At 46.0% G+C, this 16204-nt stretch overlaps 1 long non-coding RNA gene across 1 annotated transcript; it reads right to left on the bottom strand.

The window, feature by feature from the left end:
- Positions 1–11207: 11207 nt before the first annotated feature.
- Positions 11208–12219, bottom strand: LOC109320965. The gene is made up of 2 exons (XR_002103903.1): positions 11916–12219; positions 11208–11386 (listed from the first exon to the last, which is right to left on the bottom strand). It is a non-coding gene; the product is annotated as an uncharacterized LOC109320965 (long non-coding RNA).
- Between the last annotated feature and the right edge of the window lie 3985 nt (positions 12220–16204).

Here is a 16204-nt window from a genome sequence, read left to right as displayed (position 1 = left end):
GTGAGGCTGCAGCTGGAGTACTGCATCCAGTTTTGGGCTCCACAATTCAAAAAGGATGTGGAGAAGCTTGAGAGAGTCCAGAGAAGAGCCATGCGCATGAGCAGAAGTCAGGAAAACAGATCTTACAATAACAGGCTGAGAGCCATGGGGCTCTTTAGCCTGGAAAAGCGCAGGCTCAGGGGTGATCTGATGGCCACTTATAAGTTTATCAGGCGTGACCACCAGGATCTGGGGGAACGTTTGTTCATTGGATCACCCCAAGGGATGATGAGGTCGAACGGTTATAAACTACTACAAGACCATTTCAGGCTGGATGTAAGGAAGAAATTCTTTACTGTCCGAGCCCCCAAGGTCTGGAACAGCCTGCCATAGGAGGTGGTTCAAGCACCTACATTGAACACCTTCAAGGGCAAATTGGATGCTTATCTTGCTGGGATCCTATGACCCCAGCTGACTTCCTGCCCCTTGGGTGGGGGGCTGGACTTGATGATCTTCCGAGGTCCCTTCCAGCCCTAATGTCTATGAAATCTACAAAATCTAATGAGCCAGGAAATAAAACTTCATCCTCTCCCAGCACTTCTTGGGTGTCATACCCTTATTATGTGCTGTTAGAAGAGCTAGGCAGACAAGGTTCTTTGGGTGAATCTGATATCTTTTATTAGACCAAGTCGGTCGCATCCAGATGAGTGCATATGTGTGGTTTGCAGCACCACAGATTTGTCTGTGGCACCACAAACCACACATGCCACACATGCAGGTGTTCACTGCCTTGCTAATTTGCAGCATCCCAGTGTCAAAAAAAACCTGTGCCAGAAAAAAGCAGTCTGATGCAGCACTGTGTGCCATCTGAAATTGGAGCTTGGCCAGCCAGAGCCATGCTCCAGCTTCTGGCCAGGCTCCGTGCACCTTGAACACCACTGCCAGAACCCCAGGAGGCCCCGAGGACCCCGTGTAAGGCTACTGGGGCCAGCCCTAGTGCTGGCCTCAGCCTACCCTGCCCCATCCGAGGTAACTTGCCATGGCTCAGAGTGCCCATGAAGGGGTGTTCCCCAGGGACAACTAGCAGTGGCATAAATATGTACTGCTGCTAGTTGTCCCCAGGGAATGCACATTCCTGCTTGTGGGGACATGCCCATAGTGCCCATCTGGTTCCTGCTTGCAGAAGAACTTGAGCAATAATATCAGAGATAAGAGCCGGTCCTCACATCTTCCTTCCTCCAGTATACTTAACCTTAACCTTTAACCCTAAAATGCTGCCTCCAGTAAACATCTACCCCCTTATTTACATGAACTAAGCAATTCTTGAGTAGGCAAAGGTACCATGATCTGTTTGAGTCAGGTATAGTAGGGAGAGGCACTGTACTTAGCAGCCTTACTCCTCTCCTGGGTGCCAAGTACATGGGGGCCTGAGGGCCCTGACCTATATTGGGAAGAGGACTGTCACCTGAAATGCGTAAAACAGTTCACATGTCGATCATTTTAGGCTCCCCCCTGGCAAAAATAAAAGTTGGTGCCTATGGTTCATCCAGTATTGGCTCCTCTTCCCCTGAACCTCTGTGCCACTTCAACTATATCAAAGCATGTTAGTCCTGACTTGCTATCTCATTTCCTGACTAATTTCTCCCAATGCTATTGAAACATTCAATTAAAGTAGAAGGAGGGTGAGTGGTGGAGACTCCTGTGATGTCATAATGTTTCCTTCCCTGTAGCAACAAACGGGTAAGACAACAGAATTGTCTAGTGTTGCAACTTTACATTTTTTCCATGACTGATATGGTTCCTCTCACTGATACCTAGAACTTTCCAACGGATTTTGGAATTGGTTGAACATAGTCGTCAAACATTGTCATATTATAGGCAAAAAAGAGACAGAGATATGGCATTTAATTGAGTGCTAGGCCTCACATTGGCTACAAATATATACCCAACATATGGGAATTCCCTGCCTATTCATTATTGGTTGGTAATTTATATCTCATCAGGGAGGCATCTTGGCAGAAGTGGATCTTTAGGACAGGTTAGTGGCAGTGGCTCATTAGCCTTGCAAAGGGAGAAGCTTTTATGCCAAGAAGTGGCATAGAAGATCTCATAGGCGTTTGTGAAGATATCTCAATGGGTAATTGAAACTGGCTTCATTAATAGAGGAGAGGGGTGGAGAATTAGCATAAGGAAAAGAGAGAAGCCTTTCCCTGAATGCTCTGTTATAGTAACTGGCCCTTTGAATCTGAGAGACAAGCTCAAAGAGCCAGTTTGTATCTTTCCCAGAAGGAAAGTGCTTTTAGCTCCTATTGTGCTTTCCCTTTCTCTGTGGAGGATGTATATGCTTATGATCATTAGATTACATTACTTTTGCAACACAGTAAGGATGGCCTTACTTGGCTGGTACATTCTGCTCAGAAAGGAGGCCAGGGTTAACATCTCGCTTTTGGGGAAGTTCTATTCAACATGTAATGAGCCTAGGAGAATGAGGACTAAAGCACTGTGACAGTCTTATAACAAAACCTGAAACCACACAAAATTTGCCTGATTTCAGGTTTGTTACCTGTTTGCAATTGGCCCAAATTAATTGAAAACTCTCTCTCTCTCTCTCTCTCTCTCCCCCCACCCCTTTCTGAGTGTATTTGGGTTTGATTTAATGTGATGCATTGAAACTCCATGTCCTTTATATTTTAATATGATTTCAAAATAAATCCAAAAGAATTTTGGCCATTTCTAATGAGTTCCAAATCTAAAGGAATGTGCTCCTTCCCCCTACTCTTGGGGAAGACAACAGAGAGTATTGCTAAGGGTGGGTAGATGTAACACTGAGAATGTTCTAAATATGCTTTAAGCCCTTAAGGGAGTTTATACATGTGTTCGGGGGGGCGTGCAGCAGCAGGGACGCTTTAATTGGAGCAGCTCCAAGAGCCACTCTAATTAAAGCACCCAGAGTGTTGTGTGTTTTAGTGTCCCTGTGCTTAAAAATGGCAATGGGGGTGCTTTAATTAAAGCCCTTCAAATGACCTTTAGTTAAAATTACCCTGCTGCCATTTTTAAGTCTGGTGACACTGATACATGAGATGCTGCAGTCTGCTGGAGTGTGGTAATTACCAACCTCCAGGCTCAATTAATTGAGTCTGCTCTGATACACTATAAGTACAGCACATTGGAGTAGCCTCATTGCTCGTGTATAGGTGCCCCAAAAGTCCAGATTCACAGGACACTTCTAACCAGCTTGAACTGCCTGGGACATTTCAAGAGCACACCAGGAAAATCATGTACTATTTGGAGCCGGTCCCTGAACATGTTCAGTATTATGCTGGGGCACAGCATGCCATGCCTGGTGCCTGATCAGTCCTTTAGGCACTGCTCCTCACCCCCCAACCTCCATACATGCAGGGCAAGGGGATGATGTAGAATGAAGCCAGGACTCTATGATCCCAACCCTCGGTCCCAGGTTTCCTTCCATTGGAGCTGGCAGAAATGGGAGCCATTCAGGTAAAAACCCTGCCCCCCACAAACTCCCTCCCACTCTTGGCACACAACCCCTTCTCCTCCATACTCAGCAGCACATCCCTTTTCTGCCCCCTTTCCTGCTCACTGTTGCTGATGTCCTTGGCTGATCTGGCATGGGGGGAGGTGCTCCAGGGCCACTCCAGCCAGGAACAGCAGCAGCAGCTGGCTGGTTACTCCTGTCTGACCAGTTCTCCCAGGTGTTCCCTACCAGTCGGGAGCAAATGCAGGGAGGGAGAACCCAGATGCTGTCACTGTCCCTGCCTGGAGCAAGGCAGTAATGGTTCAGGAGACCAATGCCACCAGGTGCATTGAACTGCTCAGATTCCCATTTTGATTAGAAATGAGCAACCTGGATTGTAAAATACAAACAGCCACAAATGAAAAAGATTAGCTCTAAGTAAAAGAATGTGAAAAATGGAATAGGGCAGTAAAATAGTTTGGTCTTCTGAGGTAGAAATACCCAGCGTCCCTGAGCAATTTCAATACATAATCTAGATTTACTGCCTTTTTGGGATGGTTGGAAAGGTACATAAATTCTTCAAAGCCTGACAGTTCTGACCATAAGCATGCATTGTACAAATTCAGACGTGGTTCTACAGCCTGTGTGAACTATTTTTACTGTGTGCTACAGAGACTTACTGAGCATCAGTTTTAAGAAGGCCTTTGACACTGTCTCTCGCTCCATCCTCATCAATAAATTAAGCAACTGTGGCACTTATGCCTACACAGTTGGATGGGTAAAAAATTGGCTGATGGGGTGTACCCAGAGAGTAGTGGTGGATGGGTTGTACTCAAGCTGGTGAGATGTGAGCAGTGGGGTACCCCAGGGCTTGGTCCTCGGGCCTGCACTGTTTAACATCTTTATCAGTGACTTGGACAAGGGGGTGGAAAGCACACTGTCTAAGTTTGCTGATGACACTAAGATGTGGGGTGAGGTGGACACACTTGGAGGAAGAGACAGATAGCAACTAGATTTAGACAGACTACAGAAGTGGGCAGATGAGAATAGGATGGGGTTCAATGTAGACAAATGCAGGGTGCTGCACCTTGGGAGAAGGAATCCACAGCATTACATACAGGCTGGGGAGTTCCCCTCTTGAAAGCACAGAGGCAGAAAGGGATCTTGGAGTCATTATTGACTCCAAGATGAACATGAGCCACCAATGCCAAACCACAGCCAGCAAGGCCAGCCATACCGTGTCATGCGTCCAAAGATGCATCTCAAGCTGGTCCAAAGAGGTGATACTCCCTCTCTATGCGACTTTGGTCAGGCTGCAGTTGGAGTACTGCATCCAGTACTTCAAAAGGGATGTGGCCAGCCTGGAGAGGGTTCAGGAGGGCCACCCGTTTGGTGAGAGGGCAGCAGGACAGGCCCTATGAGGAGACACTGAGGGACCTGAACCTGTTCAGCCTCAGCAAGAGGAGGCTGAGGGGGGACCTGGTGGCTGCCTACAAACTCCTCAGGGGAGATCAACAGCAAATAGGTAGAGCCCTTTTCTCCCCAGCACCACCTGGGGTGATGAGGAACAGTGGTAATAAGCTGATGGAGAACAGGTTTAGGTTAGAGATCACAAGGCAATATTTTACAGTTAAGGTGGCCAAAATCTGGAACCAGCTTCCCAGGGAAGTGGTCCTTGCCCCTACCTTGGGCAAATTTAAGAGGAGGTTGGATGATCACCTGTCTGGGGTCTTGTGAAACCAGCATTCATTCCTGCCTGTGGCAGGGGGTCAGGCTAGATGATATGTTCAGGTCCCTCCTGACCTTAGGTACTAGAAAACTATGAAGGGTTTTCGTGAAGAAAATTAGAACATCCGTTAAAAATTTGAAAATCATTGATAAATCCTCCTCCTTTTGGGGAGTGGGGAAGAAAATCTGTTGGTTTCCCATCCCAAGCCCTCTCTTTTTACAGTTAACTCAGTTGTGGTGAACATTGTCAACCTTTCCTTATGTGCCAGCTTGGTGTCGTTTTCATTCAGGCAGATCTGCTACCTAGAATACTGTGGACATTTCTCCAGTGGGAACCGGCCGCAGACCTCATAATTAATTTCAAGTAAGCCAATAACAATCTACCAACTTGCAGCTACTACTGCAATAGGATAGATCTGAATTAGTGACCCAAATATGAAAGGTTCCAAATCTGTTCTGTCCTTCACCAAGGAATTTCTATTAATCTCTGACTAAGCTCTGCTGTCTTCTCCTCCCACCCTCCTAGCCATAGTCTCTAGGCTTCTCATCTCCTGCTGAGACTGGATGTGGAATTATTAAAATGCTGTGAATGAGGCTTTTTCTCATGGTATTTCTGGCCCACAGGGAACTGCAGGGAATGAGAAATACCAGGAAAAAACCCAGCCTCTGGAGATGCCCCATTTCTAGACAAGAGATTTGGAGATGCAGTCACTACATTTCAGATGCTTGTCTGAATAGAACATGTGAGTATCCTGGTGTTTGGGCTGCCACTTGTTCGATCAAATCACATCTAATCTCTCTGTGGATTTCTAGTGTGCCAATCGCTGCAGTAGCTAGGTGACAGATTATGAGAATTAGAAGCGACATTATTGCAGTTCCATTTGTACCATATCCTCTGTCCCCCCTAAGGCACTTCAGTCTCGTTTCTCTGGTCTCTGCTAAATTCACTTTGTGTAGCTTATGCAGCACAAAAGTGAACTTAGATCAGCAGGAGATTCCCACAGGAAATTTCCTTCTAGCTCTGTCAGTGTTAATCTGGTGCAGGTGGCATAGCTCCCTCTTTTGTACAGCAATCCATCCTTGTCCCCTCCTTCCCCTGCCAGCATGAGGGGAAGAAGAAGAAATGTTGCAGGGTGGAGCCAAAAGCTCTTCAACACTGGATCCTCCCTTGGTGGATGCAGAGCCCACACCAGCAGTGTAAACTAGAGCCCATGGTCATGAATTGCAGTGGAGTCAGAAAGCCAAGGATAAAGACGTCACGAGTCGCCTTAGGCAGCCATCACTCTACACTATATCTTAACAGAGAATCAGAGCTTTAGTTTTTGTGATAAGTTGTTTTACAGAATGATCACAGGACTGTAGGTGAGGGAGGGGGCGATACCTACAGACCCTTTCGTAAACAACTGAATAGAGGGGGCACGTACATAAAGAAGCATCTTGTATTGTTTTCTGAATGCAGGGAGACACAAGCAAGGCCTGACCACCTGTGACAGAAAACTCTACAGCTGGAGTTCCCTCCAGAAGAATGTTTTAGTTCTGGCTTCTGAGGTTTTTGGTTATGAAGGTGGGAAGGAAAACCTGCAGTCCCATCCTGAACCTTCTCCACTGCTGAGTGAGCCTAAGATTTTACCTGGCTCCAGTCCATAATGCCCTCCTGTACACACACACAAACCTCCCATTGCTCTATTAGCAAATCAGCAGGAGCCAGAAGGCCCTACCTAATTTCTCTAATTGAAGCAGATTCTAGCTGCCCTCATCTTTAGTACAAAGCCTCTCAGTTCTCAACTGAAGCTGACATATTGGAAGCTGAAACCTATCATCCTCACAAGCCACTCCTTTTGAAGGTAAGGGCAGTGGTGGGCCACCTGGGATATACTTTGTCCACCCCATCTCTACAGATCACAGCAATAGTATAATAAGGAATATGCTAATCATGCCAGGGGCTCCTCTTTAAATGAGAACAAAAGATAAAAAGCAGGAACCTCACTGCTTAGGACATTTAAAATTTGGCTGGGTAGAAATTTAGGAAGTGTGCAATGTGGAAAAATCCTACCTTGGCCCTGGTAGATAGACTGGAGGAGTTAATTGGGCTTTTCCATCTCTGACTTGTATGAGTGTCATAGTTAATCACTTCTACAGCACCACAAGTAACACAGAACTTTACAGACACAGAACCTGCTTCTGCTTCCATTGAAGTCTGTAGTCAGGCTTCCAAGATCAGGCCCCTCACGAAGGCATGTTTCTGCATGGAAGAGTTTACAATACAAACTTTGTGACATTATGAGGAAGTGGTAACACTGGTTCCCTTGTCTTGCATGTAGGGACAGATAGCCAAGAAAAGAAGGGATAAAGTGGTGTTTCCCAGCTGCCCTATACTGCAGGTGGTTTTCTCATCTTTTCCTTTCCTGTTTCTGTGTTGCGTGGCTGGAGGGTAGGTTTCTTGGGGGTTGGATTCAGTCTGGCTGTATTCCAGTCCTATCTAGAGTACTCCCTCCCCCCATATGCTTTCCATTAACTTCGTTCCGTCTGCTGAATAAGGAAAGAATAACTCTCCCAACAGCCCCAGCCCAGAGCCCCTGAGCCAAGGGAGTTCATCAGTCAGACTGGTTTCTCCTGATCCTAGAATAGGCCTCTTAATGGGCCAGGAGGGGATTGTATTTTGCCTTTCAGCTAGCGGCTGCCCTGAGCCAGAAGTGGAGTCAAATTACTGTGTCAGGGAATCTCAGCTATTCTGAGAGTAGGAGCAAGTGAGCTGCTGACTCAGGAGGCTTCCTAGTATTTTCAGACAGAGTCCAGTCCTGTCAAAGCAAACTGAACCACTTGTCTTGCTTTCTGAAGGCCCCGGGACTGGGGTTAGGAAAGATCAGAGGCCTGCTGGAATATGCTAGGGATGGAACTGGAATGGGATTCCTTATCAGGCCCCTGCTTTCATGCTCTATTACAGTTCAATGGAGCTTTTTTTTGCATGAAAGCAGGGGTCTGATGAGGAATCCCATTTCCTCTTTTCTACCTGCTTCTCTCTGAGGATCTCAAAGGACCATACAACACTATGTAACATTCATAACAATTGAGAGCAAAGTCACTGCCATTTGCATAATTTACTGAAGGGGAGCTGAAGGGCAGAGAAGGGTAGTGACTTACCCAGGCCCTCACAAAACACCCATGTATTGGGTGCAGACATTTCAGGCTCCCAATGCCCTGCCTTTCTCTAAGACTAGATTTTCCCCATTGCATAGAGGTGGCTGGGGGATCTCTTCTCTCTGGAACATTGGTGCTTGGGTTTCATGAAGTTAGAATGGGGCACTGGGTATGTTATGGTGGGATCTGAACAGATTCCAGTCTGATTGTAAAGTCTTCTTCATTACCCCAGTCAGTATCTGCCAACTTGACCGCCACTGCCTCAGCCTGCTCAGCGCATACTTTACATCCCTGGAGTACTGCTCCCATCTCTAAATGCCTCCACTGTGTACCTTGTCACCCCAACCACACAGTCTCCATCATGGTAAATTTAATCTTCATGTAAAGGGCATTCACAGATCTGCTCCTCACTGCTCATATACAGTTGTTCATATATGAAGTGCTCCCTCACTCCATCCGTTCTGCCAGCTAAGGCAGCTTTGACTATCTAGTTAGTTTCTTCTCCCACAACCATCTTTGTGCTTCCTTCTATGCTCTCTCCTTTTATAGCGCTCTTTAAGGCCACTAGTTTCTCCTTCAGGTGCATCTTCATAACTCAGTTTTACACTGGAATAACCAACCTCCCATGTGGCTAAGCAGAGGAGCGGTTCTGGATAGTTGATGTTTCTGTAACAAAAATGATCCACTTTCTTCTAGCTGTTGACTGAGATGGTTGGTCCAGCCATTCAGCTTAGGACCCAAGTAGGGGGGAGGGGGAGGGAAGGGTTGCAAAGATGGCTTAAAGGCTTCTTTGGGTGCTCTTAACCTCAAGGGCAGATGGGAGCTAGTCTGGCTCTAGGACAGTTTTAGGTTACCCCATCTTAGAATAGCCAAGGGTCACTGGGGCTCTGGCTCTGCCCCTTTGCATCTTAACACTGGAGGCACATAGATGAGATGCTTATGTCAGCTCAGCATCACATACACATTCTAATCAGGCCCTTTTGGGTAGCTTTATATCCAGGCCAGAGGGCGTATGCTTAGGTCCAAGGCTCTGCCCCCTTAATTGTATATGTCTCTGGCACATACACACACCCTTTATTCGCTGCTCATTTCAGGTTTTGAGATTTTTAGGGCAGGAATCATGCCTTCCTGTGTGTAGGCAGTGCCTAGCACAATGTGGGTGTGATGGTAAAAATATTAAAACAGTAATAATAACAGTGACAACTAATAGGTAGTGGTTATGGTGAGCACAGGGGAGGGGCTGAGGAGACATGGGCAGGGGTTGGACACATTCTGTCTTGGAAAACTGTAAAAATAACTAGTGCTGGTGACTCTACCGACTTTCCATGTACCTTTTTTAAGTTGTCTCTTTGTGTTGGGATTAGAATGAAATTCCCCTCTGCAGACTTGATTCACTTCTGAGCAATAACAACAAGAAACCCAGACATGGATTTGCCTTTTTTCCAGAAGCTCTTGAGTCAGAGGAGGCAAAACTTATTTTACTTTGATGGCTTGGCTGGTGTTTGGGCTGGGTTAATGTAGTAGGAGTGCAAGGGCAGAGCTCCCTATCAGCTAGAAGCAGGGAGCACCCCTAACTCTCCTCTCCTTGATTTGTGGGGACTGTTGTTTCAAAGCTCCTTTTTCTCTGCTTGGTGAAGTGAGGGCTTACCTAGCAGCAGGCTGGCAGGTAGGAGCAGCTCAAGGAGTTGGTGTCTGGGTGGGGAGATTTTGAGATGGAGAGTGCAGACAGAAGTTATGTTTGTTGTATGATCAGCCCCTTGAAAGCACTGTACAGCTGTGCCCTGAGAGAAGTACATAACTGCAGAAGAACTTTAGAAGTGCCTGATCATGAGACAAATTGACTGTCATTAAATGAGGGTTCAGATGAAGGTGTTCCAAAGAAGAGTGCCTTCATTAACTTCTGTTTGTCCCTGCAGGGCTGGGCTGATACAGCCTATCCCCACCCCACTGCTGTTTTCAGGATGGGAGGAAAGGAAGGGAGCAGAGGGAGCTCCATCAGGGGTTTGCCTGGCCTGTGCTGGAGGCTGGGGTGGGTGGATTGGAACTCCCCACCTTGAGGGGGACTCTGATCCACCTGCCCCACTCTCCATCCAGTGCAGGCTGGGTAAACCCCAGAGAGAGAACCGTCCCCTTCCTCCCCCCTCCCATCCTGAAGACAGAACTGGAGCTGGGAGGAGGGGTTGGGGCTAGGGGGCAGAGGCTGCAAACATGCAGCCTCTCTTCCATGGATCGGGTTCAGAAATGGAGCTCGATTTTCCTTCCCCCTATCCCCTGACCAAACAGTGAATGTCTGTTGGGTGGTGGTGGTGGTGGTGGGGTCCACTGTTACTCATGGCACTTTTTGTGAAGCATCATGGGTTACATCAGGGACTTGCATATCTGTCAGTACCCTGTTTGTGATTCTGTGGAGCAGTATCACTGTGTGGTACAGAAGGGGCTTCCAACTGCGAAACCCTGAGGTACCCCTTCGCGTTCACCTGAAGTGTTCCCCAGCACCTAAAAGATGAGGGCAAGAAAAGGAAAAGCCAGCTTGCCCACCATTCCTTCCTGCCAGGAAAATGGCTCATCTTCCCTTAACCACAAGCCAAAGTAAAAGCAATTGCCTTGCCAGTTTCTTTGTCCTTCTTGGCTGTGTACGGTGGTGTGAGATGGAAAGCAAGAGCACAGTGCTCCCCAGCAACACAGGTACACACAGCAGTTCCCCCTCACCCATTTCTCCCCCACTCCGTGCACAGGTAAAAGCTTGCAGTAACACTTGAGCTGTGTGCAGTGACACCTCCATGCTTTACTCTTTCCTACAACACACTACCATTTCCCAGGGACATGCCCACACTTACACACACAAACATGCATCCACACAAGTATGCTATACATAGAAACACATGTATGCAAACAGAGATACATAATTCTGTATAAGCATAAAACATCAAGACCTGTGACAATATCAATGCAGTTGGAGTTTCCTCTCCTATATTTATTTTACTGGTGCAATGGTGGCAGAGTGTGTGCTTTGGTCCCCTTCTGACTCCTGTAAGAAATCCTTGTAGGAGTCTGACTCAGCTAAAACTGCCAAAAACACAACAGAGATGACTCTTCAGAATGAACAGCTAGGACTTTTTTTCATTTTCACTGCTAACTTTTACTTCCTTACAAAGTAAACACAGTCCCCTCTGCCTGCACTGTCCTTTTATCCATAAATGCTCAATGAGGGGGTGGAGCAGAGCCAATTACAGCTCACACGATGGAAGAGAGACACTGGGAAATTGAGGGAGGCCATTTGTAACAGGTACTGAATCTGTTAGGAAGATCTTTGGCCTTCTAAACAGGTAGTTTTTTTTGCTATTCCTTTTTTAAAATTCCATTCATCACAAGTTTCCTTTCTCTAACCATCTACCATAGATATAGGCTCCACAGTGATGCAGGGGGCACGCCCTCTTCTGGTTTTATGGCTACAGTTGACTAAAATTCCTCCCAGAATAGCTGTTCATAATTATACCAAGACAGGTAAAAAAAGAGGAAATGCTGTTGGTCTCATTTCTTTTAGAAGGGTAGTAGGGGGAGGCTTCGGAAGTGGTTTAATGCAAGAAGTATTTACCCGAGAGGCCAGAAGAAATGTAAGGACAAACACACACTTTCTTCCCCAGCTGAGAAATGGGTGCCCCAGGCTTTCTGCTGCTGGTTCCTTCCCTTCTGAACCACAGCAAATTGTTGCAGAGCAAGAGGAGGTGTTGCCCCTTGGCAGATGAGACAGTATTTTTTTTGTCTTGTTTCAGACAAAATCAACTGCGTTCCAAACCTGGGATTGCAACAGCCATGACCCCGGGTGAAGGGAAATCTGATCCCCCGAACGGCCGTGTTGGGGATGGATGGGGAGGGATGCACTCGCACATTGCCCTGGTTTGTTTTGGAGCCTCCGATAAGCAGCAGGGCTCTTTTTTTCTTGTTGGAACAGATTTCCACAGTCTGAAGGAAAGAATTAAAAAATACTGGTTCTGGAACTGTGTTCTAAACTACGGAAAAGGATGTTAAAGGTTCAAGTAATCAAGATCTGACTCCGCCTGTGTCTATCTCCGTCCCCCTCCCCCCCCCCCAGAGAAAAGCCTGCACTGTGGTTTTTCCACTGTGCTGCAGAACAATGTGGTGGTGGGACTAAACTGCCCAGCAAGCCATGGGTGTGTGTAGGGGGGTCTTTCTGCGAAGGAACAGCCCTGCAAAGTTCAAGCTCAGCCTTCCAGCCGATGCTGTCTCTCACTGGTAGCCCTGGGACCCCATGTGCCCTCTTTGGCTCACAAGCCTCTTGTCTGGCTGGATATTTAAGGGGTTTAAAAAGCCTTTTCTTAGTGTACAGTTTGCTTTGAGAGGTGTGTGTGTGCATGCGCGTGCGCATGTGTGTACGTGCATGCTTTGTGGGGGGAAGGAACTTTTCCTTTTAGCTGCTCCATTCCTGGAGGGTGCTGAGGCTGGACTTGTGAAAGCAGGGTGCCCTCTGCTGGGTAGGACTGCAGGGACATCAGCAAATCCCACCCATGACAGCTTTGAGACTTGGGTTGGGAAACAAATGCCTAGTGATTGGAATGGAATAGATCTTCCTGAACTCCCTTAGGGAGAAAGACAAAGATTCAGACACACAGGCCCAAATCCAGGCAGGTAAGAAGCAGTTGCACAGCTAAAGTCATTCATGCAAGTGACACCTGGAGCCTACTTGCCCCCATACAACTTGTCTTGCCCTTCTGGGCAGGCTTAGAAGTGATCCATGCTGGCCACTTAAACTCTATAACAATCCTGCTGAGAAGGTGTTTACTTCCCTGAAAGTCGCAGGAAAAAACACAATAGATCAGGGAATAGGCAGTAGGGCAGGTCACCTGCTTTGGGATTTGGATTTTGGACACAGTACCTGCATGTACATACATAGCATACAAACACACCCATTCAGACATGATTCCATTGCAAAACACACAAGGGGCCCAAGTCATGGTAACAAAGCAACCACCTCTGAGGGAAGCTATAGCTACCCTGTGCCTTGCATGCTGAGGAGGGCTATGTACTGCTGCTGAAGGTTTTACTGCAAGATGCTATCAAAAAGTGCACATTCTGGATGTAATTCCTTCTGGAATTCCTCCAGCATCAGGATGCCCACCAGGAAAATCACCAATGTAACTTGTTCCTGTTCCAACCTCTGTAGGACCTACTGCATGGGATTGTGTCAAGACTGGGGAGGGAAATGTTGGGGTGAAGAAGAGCTGTTGGAGTACACTGTACTTGGGCTCTGCTTAGTTGGTGGTGGATCCTTATGGCAGAAAAAATTGTAGAAGACCCTTTCTAGGTTACATAACCTTGCATCAGGGCTAAGTGGAGAATCTGGGAGGTAGAACTGGCTCTTGACTGGTCCCTTAAGCTGTGCTGCTGCGTGTAACCCTTGTATAGTAGAGCAGCTGACTGCTAGTTGTTCAGTCAGTCATTGAGTCTGCAAATACTAAAGGCAACAGTTGAAAACTGGAACCTAACATGTCCAGCTTCTCCCAGTGTCAGGGTCAGGTATTGAACCTAGAAGTCCTAATTCCTCCCAGAAATGTACTGCAAATCCTTACCTCTTTGGAAAGTTTTGTCCCCCTGATCTGTCTAAGCCTGTGATTTTTTATGATTTGGAAGATTTTTGAAGTCACTTCAGTATTGTAGTTAGATAAGGAATGAGTCATCCTTACAGGAAGAAAAGAACAGCTGTAACTTATATTTTCAAAAGCAGAGTTGTCCATTATGGCCTTGACCTTTCCAAGCATCTTGTGAAGACCATTAGCATCAATCACTAGGTCCGAGTACTCTGCTGTGTGCTGGAAAAATTCAAATTTGTCCTTGCAAACTTTCACTCCATAGTCTTTCAGTCTTTGTAATGTCACATTTATATATTCATCTTGAGAGAGTCACTTTTGGTCTTGTCAGGGGTTAGAATGTTATCTAAATAGCAATGTATCTCTGTTAATCTCATCAGTATTTGGACCATAGCCCCTTGGAACCACGCAGAGGCCAGTTTTATTTCAAAAGATGAATAGGGATATCAGTACAGTCATTTTTGTGTCACAATTGCGAGCAGTCTCTTAAGATTTTGGCAGCATAATTAATTATGGCAAACTGTAGGCCAGTGTGGCTCAACTGACCTCCAGTCAAAAAGCAAAGAGATCTTCAGTGTGAAGAAGTGGATACAGTTCTGCAGACAACAGAATTTTAGATGCTTCGAAATCTCCAGAGATTCTGACATGACTGGCATTTTTTTAAACATTCTGTTATGGTGGCAAGGTTAGTGTTATTATTTCTGTTGTTCTTATTTGTATTCTTTCCAGTGCCTAAAAACCCAATCAAGATTGGACCTCGCTGTGCCTGATGCTACATAAACCTGATGCAAAAAGCGATTTCAGCGTGTTAGCTACTCAAGGTGAGGGAGATCCTAGGGTTCACCTAAACCAGGCAACATCTGTTAAAGCACAGCTTGCCCTGTCTACACAAGGTTTTCAAAATGTAGTTAAGAAGTATTAGCTCACACTTACAAAAAATTTGACAAAGTCTGAGGGTGTTACTTAATATACCCTGAATTTCACTAAGCAAAGCCCTTGGTGCAGCTGAGGGAGGAAGCAAAAATTACTCTTAACCCACCTGGTCTTAAACTGATGTAAGTCGGCCTTCGATGTAACTTGCTGTTTCATTTCCCTAGTTACCTTCCTACTCACTAGAGATCAGTGGAACACATCATGTTTTAGCCCTTTCCATTTCCAGTCATTAAGGCTACAGATTTGTTGTAGAGGTGCTGAAAATCATGAATTTGAAGAAATTCTTTGACCCGCATTTGGTCTTGGGGAATGTGATGCTGGCTAATGAGAGAGAATGGGGTCATTAACCACCCAAACACTAACTCCAGTCAGAAGTGCTGCACCTTGGGGAGAGACTTTAACAAAGTAATTGTTTGGCTATTGAGAGCAAGCAGAAAAACATATTTAGTAGCTCTTCCATGGATATTACTCTTCCTCCCCTCACCCCAACACACATCTGCTGTGAAATTTACCTAAATTACCTTGATAAAATTAGCCTTGTCCATCATGTCTCCTCCCTGCTTCCAGCTGGCTTCAACAGGTGGTAAGAAGCTGTCTCCATACTGTAGGAATCTTTATCCACTCCACCATCTTTACAGAATCTCAAACTACTTCCCCATCTTTGTTTTATTTAGGGTACTGGAATCTGTCAATGCACACTAGTGATTTTGGAGCAAGTCGTGACTTGTGAACTTGTCCAAACTTTGTGTGTTATAGTTTTGTTTCTGATCTGGTTGACTGCATCAAACTGCACTGCAGAATGAAAGTTTTACCTCCATTCATAGGTCAGAGAGTGAGTTCATTCTTTCTTGCCATTCACTATTTGTCCAACTGAATGGCAATGTTCACCTTATTTTAATGGACAGTTCTCTCTTCTTTACAACCACTATATTCCTCCATCTCAAGGTCTAGACCTCCCTTTTCCCTCCTGGGATTGCCTCTGCCCCTCTCTCTCTTCCCCCAGAATTGTGAAAGCCCTGCAAAATCAATTGGTTTTACTTTTCAGATCCTCCTGGGATAACAAGATTTGTCCTTTTAATCTGTAGTTTCTTTTTCTCGGAATGAACTGTCCACATTTTCCATGATGCTTTTTCTTTTGAGAAGGTACAATCCAAGTACCTTTCCACAAATTGTTTATTTCTGTAAGAAGAAAATAGTTCTGTTACTTTGTGAGTTTGCATTATTTTGGCTTGGTAAAATCTTACCCATTAGAGGCCTCCTGTGTATAGTGATGGACATACAGCTATGTCCCCTCTGCCCACATTCATATTGCTTTGCATTTCACTTTTCACCCTTTCTGAAACTG

Source organism: Crocodylus porosus, unplaced genomic scaffold, assembly GCF_001723895.1.
Source record: "Crocodylus porosus isolate Cpor-Errol unplaced genomic scaffold, CroPor_comp1, whole genome shotgun sequence".
NCBI classification, from domain to species: domain Eukaryota; kingdom Metazoa; phylum Chordata; order Crocodylia; family Crocodylidae; genus Crocodylus; species Crocodylus porosus.
This window is presented reverse-complemented; position numbering and strand designations above follow the sequence as displayed.